The following is a 14232-nucleotide window of genomic DNA, read 5'->3' on the forward strand; positions in this document are numbered from 1 at the left end:
AAAGAAAATACATGGTCACTCAGGACTTCCCTTTCTATAGGTATTTGATTAGGAGTATCCAGTACCTCATCATGCTATGGACTACTACCAGTACCCTCTTTACCACTGAAAATAGTCATTAGTGCCTTTAGATTTAAACCAGGTTAGAGAACCAATTCAAGAAAACCCAGAACCAATTTAGAAAACTCATTCTTAAGATTTTGTTCCTCTTGGGCATCTGGGTGGCTCAGTCGTTAAGTATCTGCCTTTGGCTCAGGTCGTGATCCCGGGGTCCTGGGATCGAGCCCTGCATTGGGCTCCCTGCTCTGGGAGAAGCCGGCTTCTCCCTCTCCCACTCCCCCTGCTTGTGTTCCCTCTCTCACTGTGTCTCTTTCTGTCATATAAATAAATAAAATCTTAAAAAAAAAAAGATTCTGTTCCTCTAGAACCACCTCCAGGACCAAAATCTGTATCAGTCAGGGTTCAGAGAAGCAGAATGAGTAGAAGATAAAAAATAAGGGATTTATTTGGAGAAATTGATTTATGCAATTAGGGGTGGGGGAAAAGGGCTGGTTAAGCAAATTTGAAATTCATAGGGCAGGCTGTCAGGAAGGGCAGACTGGAACTCTCGGCCAAGGGCTGAAACTGCTGTCCCAAGGCAGTATTTCTTCTTCAGGAGAAACTCAACTCTGTTTTTAAGGACTTTCCACTAATTCAATCAGGCCAAAGCAGATTCTCCAAGATAATCTCCCTTTCTTAAAGTCAACTGATTAAGGACTTTAGTCATATCTACAAAAATGCCTTCATAGCAACACTTAGATTACTATTGAATCGGGTAAAATAACTGGAGACTATAGTACAGCTGAGTGGACACCTCAAAAAATATAAGTATTTACCCAAGAGAAATGAAAACATTTTATACACCCATACCAAGACTTGTATGAGAATACTTGTAGCAGCTCTATTCACCGTATCAAAACACTGGAAACAACTCAAATACCCATCAAGAGGTGAATGGATGAACAAATTATAGTAAATCTATACTACTCAGCCATTAAAAGAAATGAACTAGGGGCGCCTGGGTGGATCAGTTGGTTAGGTGTCTGCCTTTAGCTCAGGTCATGATCCCAGCGTCCTGGGATTGAGTCCTGCATCAGGCTCCTTGCTCAGCGCGGAGGCTGCGTCTCACTCTCCCTCTGCTCCTCTCTCCTCCCCACTGTTCATGCTCTCTCTCTCTCTGTCAAATAAATGAAATCTTGAACAAAAAAAAGGAACGAACTACCAATACACTCAACTATGTGGATGAATCTCAAAATCATTATACTGAGCAACAGAGCTAAAAACAAAAGAATACATATTGTATAATTCCATATAAAATTCTAGAAAATGCAGAGTAATCTACAATGACAGCATATCAGTGATTGCCTAGCACAGATATGGAGAGAGAGATGAGAAGTAAAAGAGCACAAAGAAACTTTTGGAGGTGATGAGAATGATCTGAATCTTGATTATGGCAGTGGTTTCTTGGGTATATACCTATGTCAAAGTTCATCAAATTGTGTAGTTTATAAATAGGTGCAGTTTATTGTATGTATAATATGCCTTAATAAAATTGTTATTAAGAAGAATTCATGGTGCAGTCGGGTAAGTGTCCAACTCTTGGTTTTAGCTCAGGTCATGATCTCAGGGTCCTGAGATAGAGCCCCGTATCCAGCTCTGCACTCAGCACGGAGTCTATTTAGGATTCTCTCCCTCTCCCTCTACCTCTCTTTCTTTCTCTTTCTCTCTCTTTCTCAGATAAATAAATGAATCTTAAAAAAAAAAAATAAAGACTTCATTTAGGGGCGCCTGTCTGGCTCAATCATTACAGCATGCAATTCTTGATCTCAGGGTTGTAAATTCAAGCCCCACATTGGATGTAGAAATTACTTAAAAAACAAAAAATCTAAAAAAAAAGATTTCATTTGTTGTAATTCATAGATTAGAAACAGCAGAACAGAAGATTAGTGAACTGAAAGACGGACAACAGAAAGTATCCAGATTAAAGCACAGAGAGAGAAAAGAAGGGAAAACACTGAAAAGAACATCGGAGATACATGGGACACAATGAAAGGTAGTGTTCCAGAATAGAGACTGTATAAAATGGGAAAAAATATTGGTGTGCTCCTGTTGAAAACATTATATAAACGATTCTGCTCTTAGTGAGGCAATATCTAGCACTCAGAGACTTACCCAGTTACTGTTAAGAGTGTGGAAATTGGAATATTATTCATTAGGCAACATTTGGTAACACTGTGGAAGAACATTTACACAAAATCAAATAACACCAAAAAACTATTACACATTACTCAGGGGATAAATATAAAACCCAATTATTAAAATGTTAGCAGGTATTATAAAAGACATATTTTGGGGGGCACCTGGGTGGCTCAGTCAGTTAAGCATCTGACTCATGGTTTCAGCTCAAGTCATGATCTCAGGGTTATGGGTTTGAGCCCCGCATTGGCCTCTGTACTCAGCAGGGAGTCTGCTTGAGATTCTCTCTCTCCCTCGCCCTCTGCGCCTCCCCCCCAAAACAAATAAATAAAAATCTTTTTAAAAAAAGATTTATTTTGGAATAAGCTTACCTTCTTAACATGCTAGACATTACTCATAATTTTAGATTCAATACCTAATGTACGTATGTAGCACAGATAATAATTATGATTCAACTTAGATTTCTAAACTCAAATACTTTTTTTTTTAAGATTTTATTTATTTATTTGACAGAGAGAGACACAGCAAGAGAGGGAACACAAGCAGGGAGAGTGGGAGAGGGAGAAGCAGGCTTCCCGCAGAGCAGAGAGCCTGAAGTGGGGCTCGATCCCAGGACCCTGGGGATCATGACCTGAGCCGAACGCAGACGCTTAACGACTGAGCCACCCAGGCGCCCTGAAACTCAAATACATTTTTTTAAAGTAGGCTCCAGGCCTAGCATGGAGACTAACATAAGGCATGAACTCAAGACCTGAGCTGAGATCAAGAGTTGGACGCTCAACCAACTGAGACACCCGGGTGCTCCTAAACTCAAATACTTGTATATGTGAACATTTTGGGGAATTTTTGTCACATTAGAGAAAGTTATTTAAACGTTTTAAAAAGATTTATTTATTGGGGCGCCTGGGTGGCTCAGTCGTTAAGTGTCTGCTTTCAGCTCTGGTAGTGGTCCCAGGGTCCTGGGATTGAGCCCCACATCCGGCTCCCTGCTCTGGGGGAAGCCTGTTTCTCCCTCTCCCACTCCCCCTGTTTGTGTTCCCTCTCTCGCTGTGTCTCTCTGTCAAATAAATAAATAAAATCTTAAAAAAAAATGTATTTGTTTGTTTGAGAGAGAGAGAGAGAGCACCAGTGGGAGAGGAACAGAGCAAGAGAGAGAGAATCTCAAGCCAACTCCCTACTGAGTATAGAGCCTGACATGTGGCTTAATCCCACAACCCCAAGATCATGACCCCAGTGGAAACCAAAAGTTGGGGGCATCTGGGTGGCTCAGTCAGTTAAACATCTGCCTTCAGCTCAGGTCATGATCTCAGGGTCCTGGGATTGAGCCCCTCACTGGGCTCTCTGCTCAGTGGGGAGTCTGCTTCTCCCTCTCACTCTCCCTCTGTGCTCTCCCTCCCTCTCTCTCTCAACTAAATAAATAAATAAAATCTTAAGAAAGAAAGAAACAAATCAAGAGTTGGACCCTCATCTGACTGAGCCAGCCAGACACCCCAGTTATTTAAAATTTTTAATAAAATACAGACACTGAACTTGACAAAAATAATTTGAGAAGCCAGTAATATAACAATGCTGCAACTATATGGGGGAAATGTAACATTGTAATCGAAGTTCTTTAAAAAAATTATACACCATTCTATATATTTTTTAAGCAGTTTTTAAACTTCATAGTGAATAGTGCAGTCAAAATCTCCTTTAACATTACTGAATTTAAAAAATATCTTCCAAGAACTATATGACTGCTTTTCAGCTTCAGTTAAACATTTGGGTATATTGAAAAACACTGAATATAAATTTGAAACCACTGTTAAATATGTAATGGGAAAATTGAGTTGATACTATTGTGCCAGTAAAAACTCAGTGTGCAAAGATCTCTTTTATGATGATATTAATAAAAAAACATAGGTTCTATGGGGCGCCTGGGTGGCTCAGTTGGTTAAGCGACTGCCTTCAGCTCAGGTCATGATCCTGGAGTCCCGGGATCGAGTCCCACATCAGGCTCCCTGCTCAGCAGGGAGTCTGCTTCTCCCTCTGACCCTCTTCCCTCTCGTGCTCTCTCTCTCTCTATCTCATTCTCTCTCTCAAATAAATAAATAAAATCTTTTAAAAATAAAATTAAATAAATAAATAAATAAATAAATAAATAAAATAAAATACCAGCCAAAGCTCTACTTTCAAACATACCCAGGCCTAAGTTTATTAGCTTAGTACTGACTTGGTATGATGTTTTAGGTAAAATGAATAGCTTAAATGAAATGATACAGAAAATTCAATGTACAAAAACAGGTTTTTTTGTTTCTTTGGGGTTTTTTTATGTACGTAGGCTCTCAAAAAACTCAAAGGGATTAGGAAGTTCTTTGAAGAGGGTCACTGGGTGTCTCAGTCTGTTGAATGTCCAACTCTTGATTTCAGGTCCAACTCCTGATCTCAGGGTTGTGAGATCAAGCCCTGGGTAGGACTCCACACTCATCTGGGAGTCTGCTTGAGATTCTCTCTCTCCCTCTCCCTCTCCCTCTGCCTCTCCCACCACTCTAAAATAATAAATAAATAGATCTTTTATTTATTTTTTTAGATTTTATTTATTTATTTGAGAGAGAAAGAACATATGAGCAGGGGGAGGAGCAGAGGGAGAGGGAGAAGCAGGCTCCCTGCTCAGCAGGGAGCCCAACACAGGTCTCGATCCCAGGACCCTGAGATTATGACCTAAGCCGAAGGCAGATGCCTAACTGATTGAGCCACCAGGTGTCCCTAAAAAGAAGTTTTTCAAAGAAAAACTAAATGAGGATGCTTACAAAAAATAGATTATTGATTTTTAAAATAAGTTGGCAGAGCCTCTTGACATTGGTTTCAATTTCTCAACATAAAAAATATTTTAAAAAGATTTTAGTTGTAAATCCCTCAAGCTATCTATGATCCAAAACTAAATTTTAAATTTGTTATCCTGCATTTGAAACTGTAATGTCATTTTAAAAATTGGAATGTATGATACCGAATGAAAATAATTACTTTTTTCAGTCTTTAATCCAGGTTCTTACTATTCAATATGTAGTCCTTGGGCCAGTAGCATCAGCATCACCAGGGAGCTTGTTAAAAATGCAGAACCTCAGGGGCACCTGAGTGGCTCAGTCGGTTAAGCATCCAACTCTTAGTTTCGGCTCAGATCATGATTTCAGGGTCCTGAGATGGAGCCCTGTGTGGGGCTCCATGATCAGCGTGGAGTCTAAGATTCCTTCCCCTCCCTCTCCCTTTTCCTCTGCCCCTCTCCCTGCTTGTGTGTACATGCCCACTCTCCCTCTCCCTCTCTCTCTCAAATAAGTAATAAAATATTTTTTTAATGCAGAATCTCAGGGCGCCTGGGTGGCTCAGTCATTAAGCATCTGCCTTCGGCTCAGGTCATGATCCCAGGGTCCTGGGATTGAGTCCTACATTGGGCTCCCTGCTCAGCGGGAAGCCTGCTTCTCCCTCTCCCACTCCCCTGCTTGTGTTCCCCCTCTTGCTGTGTCTCTGTCAAATAAATAAATAAAATCTTTAAAAAAATAAAATAAAATGCAGAACCTCAGCCCTACTCCAGATCAACTTGGTCAAAGTCTTTATTTTAACAGGACCCCCAGCGATCTGTATGCATATTACAGTTTGGAAAGCACTTGTCTAAGTGACACATGTAATTTGAAGAATGGTAGTGAACATGAACTACAACAACTATATTTAACAATTACAGTTAAAATTGACTAATGAATATTAGTGGTAGTATTGATGGGAAATGAATGCAGAGGAACTGAAAATCTTATGTTGTTTTGTAAAATTTCACATAACTTCCATTGAAGTATTGCAATATCTTTGTAGCAACAGGATCACATTTCCAAATATGTCTCTCAGGATGTGCTTAAAACTGTGCTAATATGGGTAAAGAATGTATCTCCACAAAATTAAAACTTAGTAAAAACCAGTTAAGGTCTAGAGTGATCAAAAAAGACTGTCATGGGGCACCTGGGTGGCTTAGCCGGTTAAGCATGATCACTTCAGCTCAGGTCGTGATCTCAGAGTCCTGGGATCGAACCCCGCAGCGGGCTTCTTGCTCAGCGGGGAGTCTGCTTGTCCCTCTACACCCCCTTCTCTCTCTCTCAAATGAATAAATAAAATCTTAAAAAAAAAAAAAGACTGTCCCATCTAGTGGCCATGATATATTAGAGTAAGTAAGGATTAAAACTGTCATGAGGAATTTTATTTCCATGAAAGCAAGTTAACTGTTGTATGACAAATTATCATATGCTTGTGACTCTGAATTTCTAATTCTTGTGCTAGTTTCTCTCTCTTACCCCAGGACCTTTGCTTGTGCTCTTTCCTGTACCTGGTACGCCTTCTCTCAGACACTGCTGACTTCTCAGGTCACAGCTAAAATGTCATTTCCTTAGAGAGGACTTCCCTGACCCCACAGACAAGGTCAGCTTCTCCCAACACACACCTAAACATCTTTTTTATTTTATTTTATTTTTTTTTAAGATTTTATTTACTTATTTGAGAGAAAGAATGAGAGAGAGAGAGCACATGAGAGGGGGGAGGGTCAGAGGGAGAAGCAGACTCCCCGCTGAGCAGGGATCCCGATGTGGGACTCGATCCCTGGACTCCAGGATCATGACCTGAGCCGACGGCAGTCGCTTAACCAACCGAGCCACCCAGGCACCCCACACCTAAACATCTTGAATTTCCTCCTTTAGAGCCCAACATACACATAATTTCCCCTCAAACATCTGCTTTCCTTTCTGGAACTGAGCTCCACGATGCAGGGACTTTGTCTCTATTGTTCTGAACCCACTAACCTCCATGTATATCTTTAGGTGCTCAGTAAATGTTTATTGGATTAATAAATGAATGAATGGCGACCCTATTCATATTAAATTAAGCATGGCCCTCCCTTATATTTGTACAACGCTTTATTCATTTTAGCACGTTTCCTTTTCTTTTTTAAGATTTTATTTATTTGACAGAAAGAGAGAGAGAGAGCACAAGCAGGGGGAGCAGCAGAGGGAGAGGGAGAAGCAGGCTTTTTGCTGAGCAGGGAGCTCCAAGTGGGCTCGATCCCTGGACTCTGGGAATCATGACCTAAGCCGAAGGCAGATGTTTAACCGACTCAACCACCCAGGCGCCCCTAGCATATTTATTTCTTGCCCTAACTTGAGCCTCTAAAGACCCAGATCTACCTAGTTAGCGTCTCAGACCTAAAAATGTGCAGGGAATCTCCTACCTCTTAGACATGAGCTTGGACTAGAGATGGAGTATTGCCTTCCCATTTTAACTCTGCCACATCAGACCCGTGTCTTGGGCAAGTTATCTCGCCTCTCTGTGCCCCAGTGGCCTTATCTGCACTTAACCCAGAGGTGTACTGTGAGCAGGAAATGAATACACCATAATATAGTTACGGAATTCAGCGATTTTTAACATTGATACAATACTTCCTAAACAATAGTCCATAATCCAATGTTGCCAATTGCCTCAGTGTCCCTATAGCTTTTTTCCCACCCTTCAATACCCAGTCCAGTCTGGGATCAGGAATTGCATTCAGTTATCATGTCTCTTCAGCCTCCTTTAGTCTGGAATGATCTCTCAGCCTTTCCTGATCTTTCATTATACTGTCATTATGGAAGAATACAGACCAATTGTTTTATAGACAGTCTCTCAAATGTTGGTTTTTTCTTTTTTTTTTTTTAAAAGATTTTATTTATTTATTTGAGAGAGAATGAGAGAGAGAGAGAACATGAGAGGGGGGAGGGTCAGAGGGAGAAGCAGACTCCCTGTTGAGCAGGGAGCCCGATGCGGGACTCGATCCCGGGACTCCAGGATCATGACCTGAGCCGAAGGCAGTCGCTTAACCAACTGAGCCACCCAGGTGCCCAAATGTTGGTTTTTTTCTGATGTTTCCTCATGACTAAGGTCAAGTAATGCATCCCCAACCAGGATATTCTATCAGTGCCATTGTATCCTTCTAAGGGCATCACATATGGGGGCATGTGATATCTAACTAAGTCTTATCAGTGATGTTTGTATTGATCACCCAGTCAATGCCGCATCTGCTTTCTCCATTGATTGGTTTCTGTTTTCCCCTTTGCATTAGGCAAGCTGTGGGAGACACTTTATTTTTTTTTTTAAGATTTTATTTATTTATTTGAGAGAGAGAATGAGATAGAGAGAGAGAGCATGAGAGGGGGGGAGGGTCCGAGGGAGAAGCCGACTCACTGCTGAGCAGGGAGCCCGATGCGGGACTCGATCCCGGGACTCCAGGATCATGACCTGAGCTGAAAGCAGTCGCTTAACCAACTGAGCCACCCAGGCACCCCATGGGAGACACTTTAAAAGCATATAAATGTCCTGTTCCTCCCAATTTTTCTTCCCTTCATGCAACACCAACTGAAGATATTTGCCAAATTAGCCTTCACTATGACTGCTATAAAATGGTTATTTTCCAATTCCACCTCTTCCTCCACATTTATCAGTTGACATTTTTTAAAAAAGATTTTACTTTTAAGTAATTTCCACACAGAACATGGAATTGAACTCACAACCCTGAGATCAAGAGTCACATCCTTCACCAACTGAGCCAGCCAGATGCTCCTCTCAGTTGACATTCTAATGTATTCCCCCCTTTATCTTCTGTTTATTGTCAGTATGAACTCATTGATTCTGATTTCATCCAATGGGTTATAATCCCTTACTGTCTATTTTTTACATGTAAAATACACATAAGATTTACCATCTCAATCTTTTTTTTTTTAAGATTTTTTTTAGCTCTTTGAGGAAGACACGGTTGCAGCTACCGTGGAGCCTTGGACACCCGCTCCTCCTCCTGACTCACTGCCGTTCGCTCTCGTGGAAGAACAAGTCAGTCAGGAAGCCACGCCATAGCTATGGCTTTTAAAGACACTGGGAAGACACTTGGGGGAACCAGTGGTGGTGATTCACCCAGTTAGAATTACTCTCACCAGCCGCAACGTAAAATCTTTGGAAAAGGTATGTGCTGACTTGATCAGAGGCGCAAAGGAAAAGAATCTCAAAGTGAAAGGATCAGTTCAGATGCCTACCAAGACTCTGATAATCACTACAAGAAAAACTCCTTGTGGTAAAGGTTCTAGGACTTGGGATCGTTTTCAGATGAGGATCCACAAGCGACTCATTGATCTGCACAGTCCTTCTGAGATTGTTAAGCATATTACTTCCATCAGTATTGAGCCAGGAGTTGAGGTTGAAGTCACCATTGCAGATGCTTAAATCAAACTTTTTAGTAAATTGATTATCAGTTGTTAAAAAAAAAAGATTTTATTTATTGATTTGACAGAGAGAGAGAGAGATCACAATCAGGGGGAGTTGCAGAGGGAGAGGGAGAAGCAGGCTCCCCACCAAGCAGGGAGCCCAACATGGGGCTCGATCCCAGGACCCTGGGATCATGACCCAACCGGCGCCCCTCAATCTTTTTTTTTTTTAAGTAGGCTCCACGCCCAGTGTGGAGCCCAATGTGGGGCTTAAACTCACAACCCTGAGATCAAGACCTGAACTGAGGTCAAGAGTCAGATGTTTACTTGACTGGACCACCCAAGCACTCCCCAACTCAATAATTTTTAAGCGTACATTTCAGTGCCATTAAGTACATTTGTATTGTTGTGCAACCATCCCCACCATCCATCTCTAGAACTTCTTCATCTTCCCAAATTTAAACTCCATCCCCATTCCCACATCCTTCCAGCCCTTGGCAACTACCACTCTATTTTCTGTCTCTATGATTTTTTTTTTATTTAACATTTTATTTTCAACTAATCTCTATGCCCAACATGGGGCTCGAAATCACAACCCCAAGATCAAGAGTCATGTGCTCTACCAACTGAGCCAGCCAGATGCCCCAACTGTCTCTATGATTTTGACTAGTTTAGGTACCTCATGTAAGTGGAATCATACAGTATTCATCTTATTGTAACTGGCTTACTTCACTTAGCATAATGTCATCAAGGTCATCCATGTTGTAATGTGTATCAGAACTGCCTTCCTTTTCAAAACTGAATAACATTCCATTGTATGTATAGACCACACTTTGTTTATCCATTCATCTGTCTATGGACACTTAGATTACTTCCATGTTTTAGGTATTGTGAATAATGCTGCTATGAACATAGATGCACAAATATCTCTTTGAGATCCTGCTTTCAATTCTTTGGGGTATATACCCAGAAGTAGTGTTGCTGGATATGTGGTAATTCTGTGTTTTAGAGGAACTGCCTTACTATTTTCCACAACAGCTGTACCATTTGACATTCCCACCAGCAATGAAACAAGGGTTTCAATTTCTCCCCATCCTCACCAACACTTGTTATTTTCTTTTTTTCTTATACTAGCTCTTCTAATGGATGTGAAGTTGCATTTTTCTAGTAACTAATAATGTTAAGCATCTTCTCACATGGTTGTTGATCATCTGTAAATCTTCTTCAGACAAGTGTCTATTTAAGTAAGTCCTTTGCCCATTTTTTAGCTAGATTGTTTTGTTGTTGTTGTTTGTTGAGTTGTAGGTGTTCTTTCTATATTCTGGATATTAATCCCCTATCAGATATATGATTTGCAAATATATTCTCCCATTCTGTAGGTTACCTTTTTACTTTTTGATAGTGTCTTTTGATGTATAAATGTTTTAAATTTTGATGAAGTCCAATTTATCTATTTTTTGTTTGGTTGTCTGTGCTTTTGGTGTTGTATCTAAGATAATATTACCAAACCCGATCCTATATCCTTTTGACAAATCTCTATCATTTTTTCATCTTTCAGCCTGCTTTTTTAAGTCGATGACACAACAAAATGAATACCAGGTTCATCTTGCATCTACCCTGATCCAACCCTGGAATCAGCCATTTCTCCAAGTGCCCAGTTTCTGTTTGAGGGCAACGAAACATAGAAACCAAGATCCAAGTGTTAGGTGTGTCCATTGTTGTGAAAATGTTAATACTTATAGGCCCTTTTAACAAATAAAACTGGGAAATAGATAGATATAGAATTAGAGATGTGTGTATGTGTGTGTGTGTACATGTATGCATGGTTGTGTAAATACATGTACAATACAATCCCACAGGGTCCTTCCTTGACTTCACTCTTGCGGGGGGAATATCTGAACCTCAATTTCCTCAATTTTCTGGAAAAATGGTGATAATAATAATATCCATGCTACAGAGTCTTTGTTAAGGCTTAAACTTATAAAGATAAGCCATTTCAAAAATATATTAGCCCAACTTGATCTATAGATTCAATGCAATCCCAATCAAACTCCCAGCATATTATTTTGTGAATATCAACAATTTAATTCTGGTGTTTATATGGAGAGACAAAAGACCCAGAATAGTCAACACAATACTTAAGGAGAAGAATAAAGTTGGGGGACTGACACTATCTATAATTCAAGACTCACCATAAAGGTACAATAAGCAAGACAGTATGGTATTGGCAAAAGAATGGACAAATAGATCAGTGGGACAGAACAGAAATCCTAGAAATAGGCCCACGAAATATAATTAACTTATCCTTGACAAAAGAGTAAAGGCAACGAAATGGAGAAAAAAATCGTCTTTTCAACAAATGATGCTGGGACAACTAGACATCCACATGCAAAAAAAAAAAAAAAAAGGAAAAGAAAAAGAATCTAGATACTGACTTTACATCCTTCACAGAAATTAACTCAAAATGGATCATAGGCTTAAGTCTGAAACACAAAACTATAAAACTCTTAAAAGACAATATAGGAGAAGGGCACCTAGCTGGCTCAGTCGATATAGCATGTGACTCTTGATCTCAGGTTCGTGAGTTCAAGCCCCATGCTGGGCATAGAGATTACTTAAAAATAAAATCTTTAAAAAAGAAAAAGATAACACAGGAGAAATTCTAGACAATCTTGGGTATGTTGATGACTTTTGAGATACAATGCCAAAAGCATGACCCATATATCTTAGTCCATTTGGGCTGCTATAGCAAAATACCACAGACCAAGTAGCTTATTAACAACAGACATTTATTTCTCACAGTTCTGGAAGTTGAAGTCCATGGCAAGTCCATGGAAGTTGAAGATCATGGCATCAGCATGGAAGGGCAAGGACCCTTTTCCAGGTTGCAGATTTCTCTTACCCTCAAATGGCAGAAGGGGCTAGGGAGTCTCTCTGGAACCTCTTTTATAAGACACTAATTCCATTCGTGAGGACTCTATCTTCATGACTTAAGTACATCCCAAAGGCCCCACCTCCTAGCACCATTATTCTTGGGGGTTAGGATCTCAACATTTGAATTTGGGGGGGGTGGGCACATAAACATTCAAACGATAGCACCATGAAGGAAATAACTGATAAGCTGGACTTAATTAAAATTAAAAACTTCTGATCTGTGAAAGACTGTCAAGAGAATGAGAAAAGAAGCCACAGGCTGGGAGAAAATAATTACAAAACACATAACTGAAATATAGAGAGAACCCTTAAAACTCAACAATAAGAAAACTAACAACCTGATTAAAAAATGAGCAAAAGATCTGGATACCTCATCAAAGATGATATACAGATGGCAAGTAGGCATATGAAAAGATATTGCACAACATGGGTGCCTGAGTGGCTCAGTTGTTAAGCGTCTGCCTTTGGCTCAGGTCATGATCCCAGGGTCCTGGGATCGAGTCCCACATCAGACTCCCTGCTCGGCAGGAAGCCTGCTTCTCCCTCCCCATTCCCCCTTCTTGTGTTCCTGCTCTCGCTGTCTCTCTCTGTCAAATAAATAAATAAAATCTTTAAAAAAAAAATATTCCACAAACATGTCATTAATGAAGTGCAAATTAAAGAAATAAGATACCACTACACACCTACTAGAATGGTCAAAATCCAGAACACCGACAACACCAAATACTGGTGATAATATGGAGCAACAGGAACTCTCATCTATTGCTAGAGGGAATGCAAAACGGTAGAGCCACTTTAGAAGACAGTTTGGCAGTTGGTGGTTTCTTATAAAACTAAACATACTCTTACCATACGATCCGGCAATCATCCTCCTTGGTATTTATCCAAAGGAGCTGAAAACTTATGTCCACAAAAAAACCTACACACAGATGTTAATAGCAGCCTTATTCACAATTGCCCAAACTTGGAAGCAACCAAGATGTCCTTCTGTAGGCGAATGGATAAATAAACTGTGGCCCATCTAGACGATGGGATATTATTTAGCACTAAAAATAAGTGAGCTGTCAAGCCATAAGAAAATATGGAGGAAATTTGATTGCAGATTACTAAGTAAAAGAAGCCAATCTGGAAAGGCTGTATATTGTATGGTTCCAACTAAATGGCATTCTGGAAAAGGTAAAACTACAGAGACAGTAAAAGGATCAGTGCTTGGGGCACCTGGGTGGCTTAGATGGTTAAGCATCTGCCTTTGGCTCAAGTCATGATCCCAGGGTCCTGGGATGGAGCCCCATGTCAGGCTCTCTGCTCAAGGCAGAGTCTGCTTCTCCTTCTCCCTCTGCCATTCCCTCCTTGTGTGCTCTCTGGCTCTCTCTCTCTGTGTCAAATAAATAAAATCTTAAAAAAAAAAAAAGGATCAGTGCTTGTTGAGGGTCGAGGGTGGAGAGTGATGAATACGCAGAGCAGTAGAATTTTTAGAGCAGTGAAAATACTTTGTATGATACTATAATGGTGGATATATATCGTTATACATTTATCAAAACTCAGAGAATGTACACCAATGTAAACTGTGGATTCTGGGTGACAATGATATGTCAACGTAGGTTTATCAGTTGTTGGGTTTGGTTTTTTTTTTTAAATATTTTATTTATTTTTTTGACAGAGAAAGACAGAGTGAAAGAGGAACACAAGCAGGGGGAGTGAGAGAGGGAGAAATAGGCTTCCTGCAGAGCAGGGAGCCCGATGCAGGGCTTGATCCCAGGACCCTGGGATCATGACCAGAGCCGAAGGCAGACACCCAATGACTGAGCCACCCAGGCGCCCTAGG

At 40.4% G+C, this 14232-nt stretch overlaps 1 pseudogene; it reads left to right on the forward strand.

Annotated features, from left to right (window-relative positions):
- The first annotated feature begins 9131 nt into the window (after positions 1-9131).
- LOC113918426 lies at positions 9132-9492 on the forward strand (annotated as a pseudogene).
- Positions 9493-14232: the final 4740 nt, after the last annotated feature.

Source organism: Zalophus californianus, chromosome 1, assembly GCF_009762305.2.
Source record: "Zalophus californianus isolate mZalCal1 chromosome 1, mZalCal1.pri.v2, whole genome shotgun sequence".
NCBI lineage: Eukaryota > Metazoa > Chordata > Mammalia > Carnivora > Otariidae > Zalophus > Zalophus californianus.